General features: G+C 43.7%; 1 pseudogene; it reads left to right on the forward strand.

The window, feature by feature from the left end:
- The first annotated feature begins 274 nt into the window (after positions 1-274).
- LOC145412404 (cuticle protein CP14.6 pseudogene) lies at positions 275-7,053 on the forward strand (annotated as a pseudogene).
- Positions 7,054-17,352: the final 10,299 nt, after the last annotated feature.

The raw sequence follows: 17,352 nt of genomic DNA on the forward strand, positions 1-17,352 counted from the left end.
AGGCACGAATAAAATGCTTTGTCGAGTTTTTATAAAGGTAAACTGAATATTCGTAAAAGACTGACTTCGCCACTCAGGATACTCAGAACTTTGAAGGTGACACCCTCACCCCCCCTTTTTTTTTTCTGTTCTACGCTTCATTAATGGAAGGATATCATTATTAGCTAGTGTGTTGTTGCATATATTATAAGAAAACAGTATAGATGATGGGTTATTTAACACAAACATATACTATTTTTGCTCAAAATCATTATACCGCGAAAAGAGATTCTGAATGGCATCGGTAAGTAGTGGCGGGGCAGGAAGTTTCGACCAGAGAACAATCAGGTAGAATGTTGAAGCTCACTGATTATGACCCTAACCAAGGATATTTATTAATATCCTGCAATATATAACCGAACAAGTCAATTAAAAAAAAATATATATCAAGGCGGGTGACCAGTCGCTCTTCCTGAGCAGGATTGTGTGAACAATAAACCCCAACTCTCCTTCGGATTTAACTCCGTATGGGCAGCATCTAATTGGCGCGCCTTAACCCACCTTCTGGTGGCTGTGCACTAAACGAAAGCAAAACGGTTTCATGAGTAACAGGAAACCATTTGGCTTGCACTCATTGTAGGTACCTGAAGATGGCACTACACTGAGTTAGTGCATGATATGCACTCCCCTCTAATCTCCAATATATATATATATATATATATATATATATATATATATATATATATATATATATATATATATATATATATATATATATATATATATATATATATGTATGTGTGTGTGTGTGTGTGTGTGTGTGTGTGTGTGTAAATATCATTCACTCATCTACCAGCCAATTCTTTTTTGTTCTCTCAAGAGTGTAGGGGATCGGGGCTAAGCTGCTCAGTCCTGGCATGCAAGACGAGGGTGACCAGCCTTACCAACCCCCGCGTGGCAATATGTGCACAATAAACGCCAACCATCCTTCGGATGTTGTTTCATCCGGTTGGAGCGCCTTCACCCACAATTTAGTTATATACCACTCGGTTCAGTAAATGGCTTACTGGTTTATATATATATATATATATATATATATATATATATATATATATATATATATATATATATATATATATATATACAGAGAGAGAGAGAGAGAGAGAGAGATGGCCTGTCACTCAGTGTAACCACTATATCGAGAGAGTGAATGATCGGCGCCTCCACGTGCCACTAGAATTCTCTCTCTCTCTCTCTCTCTCTCTCTCTCTCTCTGTACCTATATAAAACAGTTCCGTTGCTTCTCATTTTTGTTGACGTTTTTGGTGTAGTTGTCTACACTTTTTATTTTACTTAACATCACTTACATCTGCCACAAATTCATTAAAGTGCCTGGCAATTATATGTTGGCTAAGTGACATCAATTTAACATTGCATCTCTGTTGGAAGAACATAAACAACTGCTACTGGAGTCGAAAATTATCCATTTATTAATATATGTTCTGGAAATGTTTAGTTTATGTACCTAATTTACAACTAAATGTAAGACATGCTTACAAATTCGCAGTGGCCGTCTGTTTGCTCCACAAGTAAGACAAAACCGCACAGCAAAGTTGCATGCATATTCCCTGTGCGTCAGAACATCTAGAAAAAAAAAAATCATACAGTTTTTGAGATATATGTTTCTCTGCGGTGGCTAAAATCATTGCCACTAACAACACTACCAGTCATCAATGCCACGACTACCACTTCCATCATTATCATCGTCATCACTCTCACCATTTTCACCGTCACTACAAAGATCACTTATCACCATTACCATTGCAATCATTACCAGACTCATTACAACCGCCATTAAGATTACCACTCTTATTATATTATTATTTCCACACTACCATAGCCACCGCTGCCATCATGGCAACATTTAAATGTTACAAGTCAGAGGATTAAGAACAGTTCTGTACACGCGTCGATGTGCGTTCAAGAAACCAAAATGAGATTGTCAGTGATAATCATGAAGAATATGATTAATGAGTCAGTTGTGGAACTGACCCAGCAGTATGAGCGAAAATGATGTTACACCCACTCACCCCCCCCTACACACACTTTGTCTTATTTAATGAGAGAGAGAGAGAGAGAGAGAGAGAGAGAGAGAGAGAGAGAGAGAGAGAGAGAGAGAGAGAGAGAGAGAGAGAGAGAGAGAGAGAGTCTTAACTGCTTAGAAAACGATCTGATTATATTTTGTCCAGTAATGGGAGAAATGATTTTTGCGTGATGTGCACGCCAGACGGTACGGAGCTCTTGGTTCCTTGTAAGTCAGAATTACCAATCTAACACATATTTGTTGGCTGAACGCACTAATTGTCAGCATCTCCTGCCACATACTGGTGTAGCTTTACAGTTCACGTGAACGTCACTATAATGTATGTATTACACAAAAAATAAGAGGTCGCAACATTCAGGCTCGTATAATAAATGGATGGATTTCATAGAAAGTTTGCCTTAGTTTTGCCATCACATCATTTGGCAGCTACCGGCAAAAGGCTACAATTCTACAGTGCAGGTATGCACAACAGACGCTGTTAAACATCAAGTAAATACTAGTAAACTACAACACACAGAGGCCAAACTTTGACTTTACCCTGTAACCTTGATCTTTAGCTAGTTCATAAAAAAGAATCCCTTCATCCTTGACTTACCTTGTACAATTCCACCAAATTTAGTCTAAAGCAGATAAAAATCCGTGTATTGTAAGCTAACCTTGCCATATGACCTATTATTCTAAAAAACAATAGGTCAAACAACTGACTGATCGTTAACACTTCCATCAAAATTAGTCCAGATTAGATCAAAAGTTATCTTGTTCATACACATACACCGGCTGAACTTTAACCTTGCCTTCCGACTCTGAGCTTTGATTGTTTTCAAAATCTACTCCCTTCCATCTTGCATTACCCTTGATCGTTCCGCCTACTTTGGCCTTAATCGGATCAGAACTAAGTTGACCTTGCCATGTGACCCTGACCGTCGACCTTTTGTAAAAAAAAAAGTCAGTCCTTTGGCTGAGCTTTAACCCTTCAACAAGTCTGGTTAAAATCGGATGAAAACTGCTTGAGATTACTAGTAGCTACAACTGGGTTCCTTAGTCAATTACATGCACAATAACAGAGTCAGCTACAAAGAAGAATATATATAAAAAAAAATACCGGTACATTCACGCACAAATTCGTGGATATGATGGTCAATTAACATGCCATACTCTCCAAATGCACTGGTGAAGACTAACAATGAATTCAAGCCTTATAGAGTAGCTTCATTTCAGAGGCTCTGTGAAAGAAGGTATATCAGACCTTGAAAAACTCACTAGCCTGGGACAGAATGTTGGTAGATGATTCTTATGGAATCTGGAGCACAATAAGAGTGAGGGGACCGGTTAAGGTTACGAGGCGAGGTGAGAGCTGTGTGGAGCGTGCCAGGGTCAGTGTCAGTGACTATATAACCCGGGACGACAACACTTCACACACCACACGCCCGCAGCCAGCACTTCGCACACACTCCTCGTAAACACACGCATCATGATGCTGGTAAGGCCATCATCATTTAATATAAACGTAAAGAAAGGAAGTGCATTATATTCCCGTTACAATATGTGCCAAACAAAAGTATCTTGTCCTACCCAGTCTCCAACCTTCGTCTCCAACCGGGCTGTCGTGCATCACTCTCTCCTAGCTGCTACTTTGTTCTGCCCCAATCACCGCCTCTCCTCCACCCACATCACCTTATTGCCTTACTCTCTGCCTCTCATCCACTCAGCTTACTCTGCCTCTCCGCCACCCAGATTACTCTGCCACTTCTAAACCACAATCACAGGGTCTCACGCCCTGCCCCTCCTCCATCCACATTACCCTGCTTCCCATCCATTCACGTTACCCTGCCTCCCCTCCACCCGCATTACCCTGCCTCTCCTCCTGTCTCTCCTCCACCACATCGCCCTGCCTCCCTCCCAACCTGTCCATCACATCATACTGCCTCACTCCCTGTCTCTCCTCCACCACAATAACCCTGCCTCACTCCCTGTCTCTCCTCCACCACAATCGCCCTGGATCACTTCTTGCCTTTCCTGCACCACATCACCCGTCTTACTCCCTACCTATCCACCACATCACCCTGCCCCACTCTCTGTCTCTCCACCACAATCACCCTGTCTCACCCCCTGCCTCTCCACTACATCACCCTGCTCACTCCCTGACTCTCTTCCACCACATCACCCTGCCTCATTCCCCGCCTCTCCTTCACCACATCACCCTGCCTCACTCCCTGTCTCGCCTCCACCACATCACTCTGCCTCATTCCCCGCCTCTCCTCCACCACATCACCCTGCCTCATTCCCTGTCTTTCCTCCACCAAATCACCCTGCCTCATTCCTTACCTCTCCTTCACCACATCACCCTGCCTCATTCCCTGCCTCTCCTCCACCACATCACCCTGCCTCATTCCCCGCCTCTCCACCACCACATCACCCTGCCTCACTCACGTGTCTGCTCGGCCAGACAGATCGGGGTTAAGCAACCACCACAAATCCCTGCCTTTCCCCCACCCAGTTTGTGCTCTCCTGCCTGGTGGTGGTGGCGGCGGCGGCACCATCTTACGACGCGGCGGCGGCGTCAGGCGAGGTTCCTGCCATCCTGGTGGACGAGCGGCAGATGGCGGACGACGCCTCGCACTACACCTTTAAGGTCGAGACCGAGGACGGCATCTCGCGATCCGAGACAGGACAGGCCCTCGAGGACGTGGGCTCCCAGGAGGGCGGCGTGGCCCAGAGTGGCTCATTCTCGTGAGTGTGTGTGGCTCATTCTCGTGAGTGTGTGTGGCTCAGAGTGGCTTATTCTCGTGAGTGTATGTGGCTCATTCTCGTGAGTGTGTGTGGCTCAGAGTGGCTCATTCTCGTAAGTGTGTGTGGCTCATTCTCGTGAGTGTGTGTGGCTCATTCTCGTGAGTGTATGTGGCTCATTCTCGTGAGTGTGTGTGGCTCAGAGTGGCTCATTCTCGTGAGTGTGTGTGGCTCAGAGTGGCTCATTCTCGTGAGTGTGTGTGGTTCAGAGTGGCTCATTCTCGTGAGTGTGTGTGGCTCAGAGTGGCTCATTCTCGTGAGTGTGTGTGGCTCAGAGTGGCTCATTCTCGTGAGTGTGTGTGGTTCAGAGTGGCTCATTCTCGTGAGTGTGTGTGGCTCAGAGTGGCTCATTCTCGTGAGTGTGTGTGGCTCAGAGTGGCTCATTCTCGTGAGTGTATGTGGCTCAGAGTGGCTTATTCTCGTGAGTGTATGTGGCTCAGAGTGGCTCATTCTCATGACTGTGTGTGGCTCAGAGTGACTTATTCTCGTGAGTGTATGTGGCTCAGAGTGACTTATTCTCGTGAATGTGTGTGGCTCATTCTCGTGAGTGTGTGTGGCTCAGAGTGGCTCATTCTCGTGAGTGTATGTGGCTCAGAGTGACTTATTCTCGTGAGTGTGTGTGGCTCAGATTGTCTCATTCTCGTGAGTGTGTGTGGCTCAGATTGTCTCATTCTCGTGAGTGTGTGTGGCTTAGATTGTCTCATTCTCGTGAGTGTGTGTGGCTCAGATTGGCTCATTCTCGTGAGTGTGTGTGGCTCAGAGTGGTTTACTCCCGTGAGTGTATGTGGCTCAGAGTGGCTTATTCTAGTGTGTGTATGTGGCTCAGAGTGGCTCATTCCCGTGAATGTATGTGGCTCAGAGTGGCTCATTCTCGTGAGTGTATGTGGCTCAGAGTGGCTCATTCTCGTGAGTGTATGTGGCTCAGAGTGGCTTATTCTCGTGAGTGTATGTGGCTCAAAGTGGCTTATTCTCGTGAGTGTGTGACTCAGAGTGGCTCCCTCTCGTAAGTGTGAGTGGCTCTGAGTGGCCCCTTCTCTTGAGTGCGTGTGGCTCATTTTCGTGAGTGTGTGTGGCTCAGAGTGGCTCATTCTCGTGAGTGTGTGGCTCAGAGTACCTCATTCTGATATGGAACTGTTAGTGGCTCATTCCTGTGTAAGCGTGGCTCATTTTCGTGAGTGTGTGTGTGTGGCTCAGTGTACCCCTTCTAACATGACTCAGAGTGGGTCAAAAGAGCCAGAGTGGTCTGTTGTAGTGGAACCCTGAGTGGTTCATTCTAGTGCGACTCAGAATGGTTTTATTCTAGTGTGGCTCAGATTGGCTCATTCTAGTTTGAGTGGGAGCGATTTTTTTCTAATGTGACTCATATACCAGTGTGGCTCAAAGTGGCTCTTTCCTGTATAACTCAGAGTAGCTTATTCTAGTGTGCGACTCAGTGGCTTCCTTTCATGCGTGTGGTTGACTGGTATAGGTTGTTTTTTCAGGAGTGCACTGCCTGCAAATTCCCATAACCCGCCCTGACTTTTATTAACCATAGCGTGATTACTTTCTACCGACACATTACACCTGTTCTACTGGCTTACTACTAATGTATTGCTACAACATTGGCCTTCTTCCATATGCATTTTAATTACTTGTGTTTCTTTGCATATACTTATTAACATGGGCGTCCGGAGTGGGGGGGAGGCAAAGGGGGGTAGTTGCCCCCCCTTGGAATTCGACGGCTTCAGTTCTTGTTCAAGGATGATTGAGTGATTTGAGTCGATTCATGCATTCTGTCACTATGCATTTGATGTAAGTCATGTAACTCATGTAAGTATATGCCTATACCTATTTGGAGTGTGTGTATTTTGATATCCTATAACCGCACATATATGTATAATTTATTTTGTACCCCCTTACAAAAAATCCTGCTGATGCCCCTGCTCATTAATTCCTAGTTACCCGTGTTCCTGACGTGCCTGCCTCCACACAGCTTCACCTTGCCGGATGGTCAGCTGTTCGAGATGAGTTACGTGGCTGACGAGAACGGCTTCCAGCCTCTGTCCAGCTTCTTGCCGGTGGCGCCAGAGTTCCCACACGAGATCCCACAGTTCGTCCTCGACCAGGTGGAGAAGGCGCGGTTGGAGGACCAGTCAGAAGAAAGGCGGTCCTCTGTCCCCTCACAGAGTTACAGTGCTCCTTAGTCCATTATCCATCCCATCCCCAGAGATACATTGACCCCCTAAGTTTCAGACAGGACTACGAGTGACTTTTGATCTCCTCTCAGTGTTATGGTACAAGGATTATTCCCACCAAGGCCTACATAGGTCGCATTCCAGGGTCAATAAGGTCCCCCACAGCCACTCTGACAATCCCGGAATATCCTAATATTTATATACTGTATTTATTAATAAATCAGCATGAACCAAACAGTTGTATCCTTATGTTATCTGCATCTGTATTAATCCATATTAGATTCACCGTAGGACCAGATCTTGCTCTCAGAAGAGAGTGACAGCAAGAATTAACATTTTCCCATGCTGGCCAGTACGAAAGTAGGAAGGGTTTATGTTTACGAAAGCGTAAGTGTTGTATTATTTACGTCTGTGTGTGTCAGTCGAACTTGGGTAAACATATACAAGGACACATTAGAAACATTACCAGAATCCACTATCGCGGAGCGCGGTGGCACTCCATAAGCAGGAATGGCGCAGGTTCAAACTGGCTTCTTGTCCTATGGGGTATAAGAGCATTCGCTCGAAAACGGTCGCAATGCTTAGTTCTAGGCTTATGAACGAAAAGATCTTCGCTATTCATGTGCAAAACTACTAGCAAAGTCTTGCTAACCTTCGAAGGAGTCGCAAAATCGAACCTCAAAAATATTGATTTTGTTCTTTCTTTCATCAGTCATAACTCCAATACAAAAATGTGTACGTGAGCGTTATATTAGCACACTAAAACGCGGCTTGTCAAGTGTAGATGTTTCTTTTCATGTTTAGAAAAGCATTCAGGCTATGGTTCGCGAGTTATGTCCTGAAAATCGCATCATGGTCACCCGTAAGTACGCCATTTTGCAAAATATTGGTCAGCTACAGCTCACCTACAGTTAAAGAGCGTATCTAAACACTTCTTTTCACAGGAAGGCACCCTCGTTTTAGTCTTTTAGTATGCTATGCATGCAACAATCCAAATCTAACACTTGCTTTTTGCATAATTATACTTCCACAAAACGATCATAAACTAGAACACAAAAATATTCTTCTAAAATGATTGTTAAGAAGCAGGAATGGCAAAATTGCACAGATAAGAGATGCAAAATTAAAAAACGCAAACACAAGACAGCATTCAGGATGGGAGGAGATTTAGAGACCTATACCCACTACTACATTCCACCAGCTACAAGTCTGTGGCTAAAGCGTGCAGTAATGGGTATAGGTCTCCAAATCTCCTCTTATCCTGAATGCTCTCTTATTTCTGTGCTTTTTTTCATTACTTACCCGTGTAGTTTTGCCATTCCTACTTCTTAGCGATCATTTTAGAAGAAAACTTTTGCTTTCTAGTATATATGCGCCACGGTGTCGGTTTGCACCAAAGATAAAGTAGTTCGTGAATTATTTCCACAAGTTTAACAACATACGCAACACAGTACCAATAAAAAGGGATTCCAATAGGAGTAATTAATGAATTTCATGTTTTATGCACATCATTTAAAACAAGCAATTGTAGGATGTTGAAGTTCAGTCACCTAAGATCACATGTATCGCACTTTCTGGAAGCTAAAAATGGTGACAACTCATTTTTTTTTTTAACTGACAGACATATAGATAGATGGATAGATAGATAGATAGATAGATAGAGATAGAGATAGATAGATAGATAGATAGATAGATAGATAGAGAGAGAGAGAGAGAGAGAGAGAGAGAATTTCAGGGTAAAGGGAACTACACTTGCTGAAGTTTGTTAGTGGCATTTGTACTAACTTAGCCAAAATGCACTATAGTGGACGTTGTGCACCTTTCACAAGGGACAGTGATAAAAACGTAATAAAGAGCAGTCTGCAACCCATATGGAACCCAGAAGCCTGAATGCTGTTAACCTAACCTGGAAATTACGGTACCAGTATGTTTTAACAGTGCTGAGCTTTAATGGTGTGAAGAGCATGTGACCTTATTCAAATGCTGCAACAAGGCTCGGACAGTGGGAGAAGATATGTGAGGAGGAAAAGTATTTGTGTTATACACTTTCTCAAAGCCATATAAACCTTGGAAGGAATCAGGTTGATGCCTGTTTTAATGTATCGGTCACAAAAGATCGCCAGGAGAGTGCCTGCTCTTTGAAACACCCAATAACTTGGAACCTTTAAGTTCAGTACTGATAAGGGTTCAGCCAGTAAGTGGGTTAATGCCTGTCAGGGATGGCCCGATGGAGGATAGGAGGTCATTCCCCTGCATACTCGTCTCTTGACAGGGAGAACTGGAGCTCCCTTTTCACCAGTTCTCAGGAACTGTTCTTGACAATCTCCTTTTGATGAATATTTACAGTGTTTTCATTTACACAGAAAGTAGGCCAGCATACTCTCACAAAAATCTATCTCCTACTGTGTACAACACATTACATGCACACTTGACGTCACACTTTCTATTCCATCCTCTCTATAACAATGGCCACTGCAATATTAAGAGCAGACCAGGTGGTACCATGGACTGCCACCACCGGCAGGGTAAGGCCCCAGTCACACTGCAGGTACGACTTATCGAACGCCACCTGTGACCTGCAAGTCGTGGGTGGTTTTGGTGAGGTTTGCGACCGGTCTTCATATGTCTCGGTCTAGCTGCAGGGCACCACGGCGACCAAAAAATCGTCGCGAGGTTTTTTGTGCTGCACGAAAAACCTCCCTGTGACCACCGATGTCGTGGCATAGAAGCCACCTAGTGAGCAGCTGGACTGCATCTGGCCTGGTTACTGAGTGCAACTGGTCGGCAACACCTGATTTTTAAGTGGTGGTTGCCATCCGGACGGAGGCCAGTCCCCGCCCGCTCTGTGCAGTGGCCGTCCGCACTTCGTGAAGGCGATGACTGGACTGCGGCGGCCACCATCCACAAGCCTTCTGTCCAGGGTGGTGGTTGAAGTTCGGCCGCCGTCCAGCCGGTGACTGATCAAGCGACAGATGGTGGGCCGGACCGAGACCAGCCACTGGCCAATCCACAGCCGGTGTCGGTCTAGTGGCGGCCTAGAGGTTGCAGTCTAAACTGCGACAGGATGCGGACCGGCCACCATTTGTCGGCGCCCTGCCGATGACTGGCCGGCCACCCATCGGTGTCTTGACCTGTGTGTACCTGGCCACGATCGCCATTCGGCCGCCCACTGGACGGATGCTGGACGGACACTGGACGACCACCGGTAGCTGATCGGTGGCACGACTGCTTGGAGACCTCCGTGGTCGGGGACTGGTTTCGCGATTTTCAGGTTTGCGACAAGTCGTACCTGCAGTGTGACTGGGGCATAAGGCTGGTGGCACAGGACTGTCCTGGTCATCACGAAGAGACTGTACTACCAGCGGTTATTTCAACCACAAATCATGCTCGTTAATGAAGTGCAGGTTCGGCCTTATATTTTACCAACATCCGTGGTCTTAGTACCAATATGAATTTTGTTTACTTCTTCCTTGCATCCATATCCCCTCTACCCCTGTTCCTTGGGATGCTATTAGAAACTATCTTGCTCATGTTTCATGGCAGTCTTTCTTCTCCGCTGGTATCAATTCTATCCAGTCCCACATTAATGACTTATTACAAGTTGGTATGGAATTGTTCATACTTTATCAACAATTTTTTAAAAGATCGGACTCCTCAAAATGGTTCGACTGCAAGTGTGCCAGAACAACAACCCAAAAGTCTTCCAATATAACTCCAACTTCTATGATAAAACTAACGACTTCCTCGAACACTTTAAAACAGCTAGAAACCATGCTGTAGGTTGGTTCTTCACAACCACGCATCTGAATTATTAAACAATCCTAATGATAATAGAATATCTTTGTCAACTCTCAGTTCTTTCAATAGTAACTTTAACAAGTCATCATCCATTCCTCCACTAAAACCTTCACGCAGAAACACTGTAAACGATCCCGTGGAAAAGCTAACACTTCTGCCAGCGTTTGACAGAAATTGTGCCTTAGAAGAACAAGAACCTAATTCTCCCGAAAATGCTCCACTAAAGATACAGACTGGATACGTTAAATTTTTCCTAGACAATATTCCAACCAAAAGAGCTCCAGACCCAGACAGAATTCCTCCAACAGTTTTGTAAAAGTATTCCCCAGAACTTGCTCTTGTTCTAGCTAAATTATTCATAGCTAAATTATTCAGACTATGCATACGTAATTTTTCATTCCCAAGAGTTTGGAAAAAAGCCAACGTCCACTCAATTGTAAAGAAATGAAGCTCCTCTGATCTCTCTGATTACAGGCCCATAGCGATCACATCTTCTTTTGTTAAGTATTTGAGACTGTCATTAATAATAGCACTGTTAAACATCTTGAATCCATGAACATAATTAGTGATAATACGATTTTCGCCACGAAAGATCCACTGTTAATATAATATTCAGTCCCATTACTCTACAGTCCACGAGCCATTTGACCAACATGGAGAAACCCATGCAATAGCCCTGAAGCTTTTGACAGAGTGTGGCACTGTTCCCTGCTAACCAAACTCCCTCGCTAAGGCCTATTATCATTTGTCCCACTGATCTCGTACCTCTGAAACAGACAGATAAGAGTAAAGGTAGACGATAAACGAGTATATTCCAGTTTCCACTCAGTTAATGCTGGTGTGCCACAAGGATCAGTCCTGGCTCCAGCCCTATTCCTTATTCGTATTAATGATCTCTTGTCTGTCACCCATAATCTCATTCACTCAGGCAGATGACTCAACGCTTCACAGTTTCTTTGCACTTAGCCAAACATCCACAAGTTTGATATCTCTAACTCACAACTCAGCACAGCAATCTCTATAAATCAGGACTTATCTAAGATCACTGAATGGGGACAAAATAACGTTGCCTCATTTAATGCTTGGGAAACCAAATATATCCAATTTACTAAGAAACAGATTATACCCCGTTCTTATATTACCTTCAGTGCAACCAATATTCCTGTATCTAAAAGTGATGAAATTCTCGGTGTTTCGCTTAACAATACCGTCGGCTGGATTTCTCATATCACTTGCAAAAACCGCTCAAAAGAAACTTCGATTATTGTACAGAATCACTTCTTCACTGACGAGAAGTTAGCTATAATTTACAAGTCATGTGTGCTTGCAGCTTGAATACTGCTGACACTTGTGAAGTGGATGTGGAGAAGCTGCACAAAAACAACTGGACGAAACTCAGCACAAAGCTATAAGAATAGTCAATAACCCAGCTAAAACAAATTAACTACATCCCTAACAAGCAAGAAGGAATGTTGCCTCCCTTGCATTATTGTACTGATACTTTTATGGCAAATGCTCATACGGAGTTGCGTCCATTGTGCCACCTCTTCACGCTTTCCCTCGTGCTACAAGGGAATCTGGTAGGGCTCACTGCCATGTTGCAGAACTTCTGCCTATCAGAATTACTTTATTCCCCTAACTGCTTCTCCTTGGATCCCGCTTCCTCAGATTAGTTCCTCCAAAACTCCACCCTACAGCAATTGAAGTCCAGCTGCAACAGATTTGTTATGAATGGGCATCGATGAAAAATTTATTAAAAAGTAGCAGGTGTTACTCAAGTAACTTTTCTAAAAATTCGCCACCATATTGCTAAAAAAAAAAAAAAAAAAAAAAAAGAGCGCCCAAAAGGTGTAATTTAAGAAAATACAGCAGAGTGACTCACGTCATTGGAATGCTTATGAAAAAGTAGTAGGTATTACTTAAATGACTTTCCTTAAAATCCACCACCAGTGCGGAGAAAGGCCAAAACGTGCCAAATTGAGCAGAACTAAAATAGGGTTTCTAAAACTAAGAGCCATAAAATTTATGGGAAGGAAATAGTGTTACTTTAGTGACTTTTCTACAAAATCGCCAACATACAAAGAGCCAAAATGCGCCAGACTGAGTCCAAAAGCTGAATCAAGTGTGTAACCCTCCATGCTTTAGCATGAAAGTCCAAAACTCCTAGGCTGTTTGTATGCACATCCTGAAATATGGTGGATCATCTCATAGTGACCACTAATATTAGGCAAACGGGATGACATTCTTCTTGCCCTGTGGTACACCTTCAGACTACGGAAAGGACAAGAAATTTCCTACTGATAATAAAGTTTTTAATGAAAGTATCCATATTATCAACAACACCAAAAGAGTGAAGTGTACAGAGAATATTTTATTTCCAAGTCGTACCAAAGGTTTATTCCAGGTCAAATTAAACAGCCAGGATGGAGTCATTACGCGAAAACGGAGACCGGAAATACTGTAGTCTCCAACCGGACTAAAGGGTCTAAAGAACATCGCAATTGCTGGAACCTGAACTGCACTGGTGAGAGACGTTTATTCCAAAATCCACGTAAGCTGAACTCTGACCATGCATTCGAGGCCCTTATAAAGGAAGCTTGTCATGGCAGTTGGACGAAAATCTTGTAGCATATGACCATCTCTGAATGACTTATGGAAAGGAATAATTAAAGCAAAATTTCAGGCAGAGGGAAAAGCATCTTCAGACCAGGCCTTATTAGAAAGTAACAGCAGGAAGCAGAGAGGGTCCACGATGTTGCAGCATTTTGTAATGAATGCCATCGAGGCCTTCGCTCATATCCTTACAGGCACGCAATGCATCACACAATTCTGAAAGGGAAAATGATGCATTAGACGACTCCACAAAAGACAGCTGAAACGTAATTCAATCACGCTCAGTAAGCTGTGACTCAGTGAAGATTTGCAACAGTCAGTGTGCCGGTGGCCACAGATCCGTAACAAGCCAACCAGGACCCACGGACAACTACGTTACCATACACCCATTTGGATCTGCATGTTGCTCAACCCTGGTTGTTATGAGTCATCGTGTTTAAAAATAAGTTATTGTCTGTTTTGTTGCTCTGCAGTCAACAAAAAAGAAAGAAGGTCAGGACAATGTTTTTTATTAATGTTGCCAAGAACGAACAATAATACTCATCAGCTTGAATCATTTATTACTCAGAACTATCAGACACAAACAGAAAACCATTGGGGTCCAAGCCCAGTTTCATCAGACCTTGGTTGCAATACATATCCTGATGACCACCTGCTTTTCAGTAAATTTTTACACGACTGAGTCCAGCTCGTACTGTTCTGTCCTAAACTGCTGTTATGGTCGTTTGTGTATAGTACAACAATCGACCGTTTTTCTCTCGTCTGTTTCTTGGGTATTTATAAATGCCTCCGCCAATGAAACTGGACAGATGTAATATATTCACCCGTGTTTGTCTTTGTCTGTTTGGGTACAAGATATCCCCAAAAGTTGTTATCGGATTTCAGTGAAATATGGTGGGCAGGAGGGGAATGGCCAGGGAAGAACTGATTAGATTTCTAGGTGAATCCGGATCCTCATGCAGCAATAAATCATAAATTTTGTTGGCATTGGCAGAAACACGCTTTCTCTAAAAGTGTAACAGGGTAGACTAAGACCGCAGAAATAACTGTGATACCGTAAAATTATTCATGTGGTGGGAAAGAATAATAATAATAATACAGTATAGTTAATCATACATTTTATTGGCGCTGGCGGAATTACGCGCTTTCTGAGTGTCTTCTAGTTCATTCTGTTTTGACCTTCATTTTTATCTTAATTAATCCACTTACGGGTACGAAACCTAACCTAATCTAATCTAAACTAATCAAACTTAATCTAAGCTAAATAAATATAGTCAAATACAACCTAACCTAAACTAACTTTACCTAACCCAGCCAAAAACCTGATGCTATAGTCTTCACCCTCCTCTAACCACCCTCTCCTCACCACTCGCTTGTGATTAACAGTTCAGTGGACTTCAACTGTTGCCATACATTTTATACATTTCATACATTTGTTTAATATGAATGTTTTTGACACAAATTTATGCGAAAGCTGGTCCCATGAGTAGACTGTTCTTGCCAAAAAAAAACTACACTTCCTTCTGTCTGTATCACCTCTTACTTTGTGCAATTTTCGGCTGTCATCTTGATCTTGTCCTTGTAGGTACTGTGCAATTTTTCATCACTTTCCTTCCAGGGATTCAATGATGCATATATCATAATATTTCTCCTTTTTGCACCCGCGCACGGTAATGTGGGAGTGTATTGCTTTCGCTTGTGTGTGTGTGTGTGTGTGTGTGTGTGTGTGTGTGTGTGTGAGCGAGCAGTATAATGTAGTTCTGATCCACTTTGGATGAAACTTGAGGGAAGGGTTGAGGGTCAGCCTAGGTCAAAGTGAAGGTCACAGGACAAGGCAGACTCAGTGTTTATCCTCAGAGTTTATCCTGTCTGAGTGTAAATTTAATTCTTTAGCCTTGTCTTCATACTTAAAGTCATTATGGTAGGTACCCGTCTTGCAGCTGCGCTAGTCAACGGCTGATCTAATGAATTTTTAAAGTGTGTATGGAATGGGAGCAAGTATTGGCAAATATCAAGTTACCTTACAACCATTTTATAGTATATTTTCCGAAAAAAGAAAAAAAGAAAAAGAAAACTTGCTATAGCATACAGTGCACCCATGGAAATCCGTCGATAAATCTTTTGGGACAGGAAATCCTAGGGGCATCGTTGCTCACAGTGATACTCTGTCCATTGAAATTTTTCCATGTTTGTAGACAGCTGCTTCGGAAATGGTGTTTGCTACTGTAAAAGACGCAACTGTGTGACTGATACGCGCAGGATATTGCATGTTTTTGTATGTTATACTCCCACAGTCACTAACCCATATATTGTACACTTTCTGTACACATGCTATAGGGTTAATTTGTGCTTTCGTACGACCAATTTTTTTTTTTTCCTATGGAGTAGGATGTAACTTCAGCCGATCAGGGTGGTTTTCCCGAGGAAGCTGGAAAAGCTAATGGCAGAGAGCACTGGAGCTCAAGTTTCACTAGCCCTCATTACTATAGCTCCTGTCCGTCTCCTTTTGCTGACCTTTTCAGAGTAACCAACACGTCGGAGATTATTTCAACATACTCTGCCCCCATAATCTGTCTGATTGTCGACTTTACATAACACTACTCGCACTATAGGCTACACACCGTGCACTGTATTCTACTGCGATACAGGGGTTGGCGCCGTCAAGGGCATGCGGCATGTAAAAATTAGCCTCTGCTACCTATGTATAGTGACGGACATGAGGGGAGGTGTGGTGCGGGCTCCGTCAGCACGGTTTTGGGCTGGGCTGATTTCCATTCTGTGTATAATTTTTGCACTTTTTTCTTATCCAAGAAGTCTTGGTTAGATTAGGTCTTCTTGGTAGTTAGTTTAATATGTCAGGTTATCTTTGATTAGCTTAGAGTAAAAAAGAAAGAGAGCAAATAAAATAATGATCATTCTGAGAAAATCAAACACAGAGCTTAGTGCAAAAATGGTGTACAGAACGAAAATCTGCGGCCGGGCTGGGGCTGGGGTTCGGGTATGCGCTGGAGGATATGGGGCATTGTGGTTCTCGGGGAGCCAAAGGCCACTGGCTGACACTAGCCAGTAACAATGGCTGGTGGGCCACTAGCCAGCAGCCATGGCTGGTGGGTTTGGCTGGTGGGGTTTGGGTCACTGCTCCTTCCAGTTCGATTTTTTTTATTTATCCCAGGGGAGGTCCTACAGTACAGTGTGACCTCAGGGACTGGGTAGCCTACTGAATAGGGAGGCTGTTAAGGATCGAACAACGTGGAGAACTGCCATTGGGTGACTAAGGCCGAGGCATGCAAACATGTTGGAGCCCGTTAACAAAGCGAACGATTCGTTTGCAGACTGTCCGTTTCGGAGTTACCAAGCTTAACTTACCGGCAGTGCTACCCTCCACCCTCTCCTTCCCACCAACCGGCTCCACTACCCCCAGGTAATATTTCAGGGAAAAATTTATTAACGATAATACAGAGTTACAAACACATTTCATAGAAAATACAAATTTGCACATGGCTATATCACTTAGCTGGGGAAGCGGTGGCTCAGAGGTAGAGCGCCCGACTCGTAATCGCGAGGTTGCGAGTTCAAGACTCTGACGGGTCACCGTTGCCGGGAGTAGTAGCGCGCTCCTGTAACCTACCGGGGCTATATGACCATAGTTGCCTAGCTCGAGGATGATTAAATCCCTTTATATCACTTAATAATTCCGATTCCATGATTCACCAGTTAGGGACCATTCATACAAGCAAGCACGGTAGACCCGTTAACTGTTAATACCATGACCTGCACATACAGTATGTCTACTCGTCTGATCACTAACGTAATTTTTACTTATCACTGACTGAACACATGCCAGCACCGCAGTACTATTTACAACTTACCTAAACCTCTTTGAATAGCTTCCTACCT

The sequence above is a fragment of the Coenobita brevimanus genome, chromosome 93 (genome assembly GCF_032717465.1).
Source record: "Coenobita brevimanus isolate Jiangsu-jjx chromosome 93, ASM3271746v2, whole genome shotgun sequence".
Classification (NCBI taxonomy): Eukaryota; Metazoa; Arthropoda; class Malacostraca; order Decapoda; family Coenobitidae; genus Coenobita; species Coenobita brevimanus.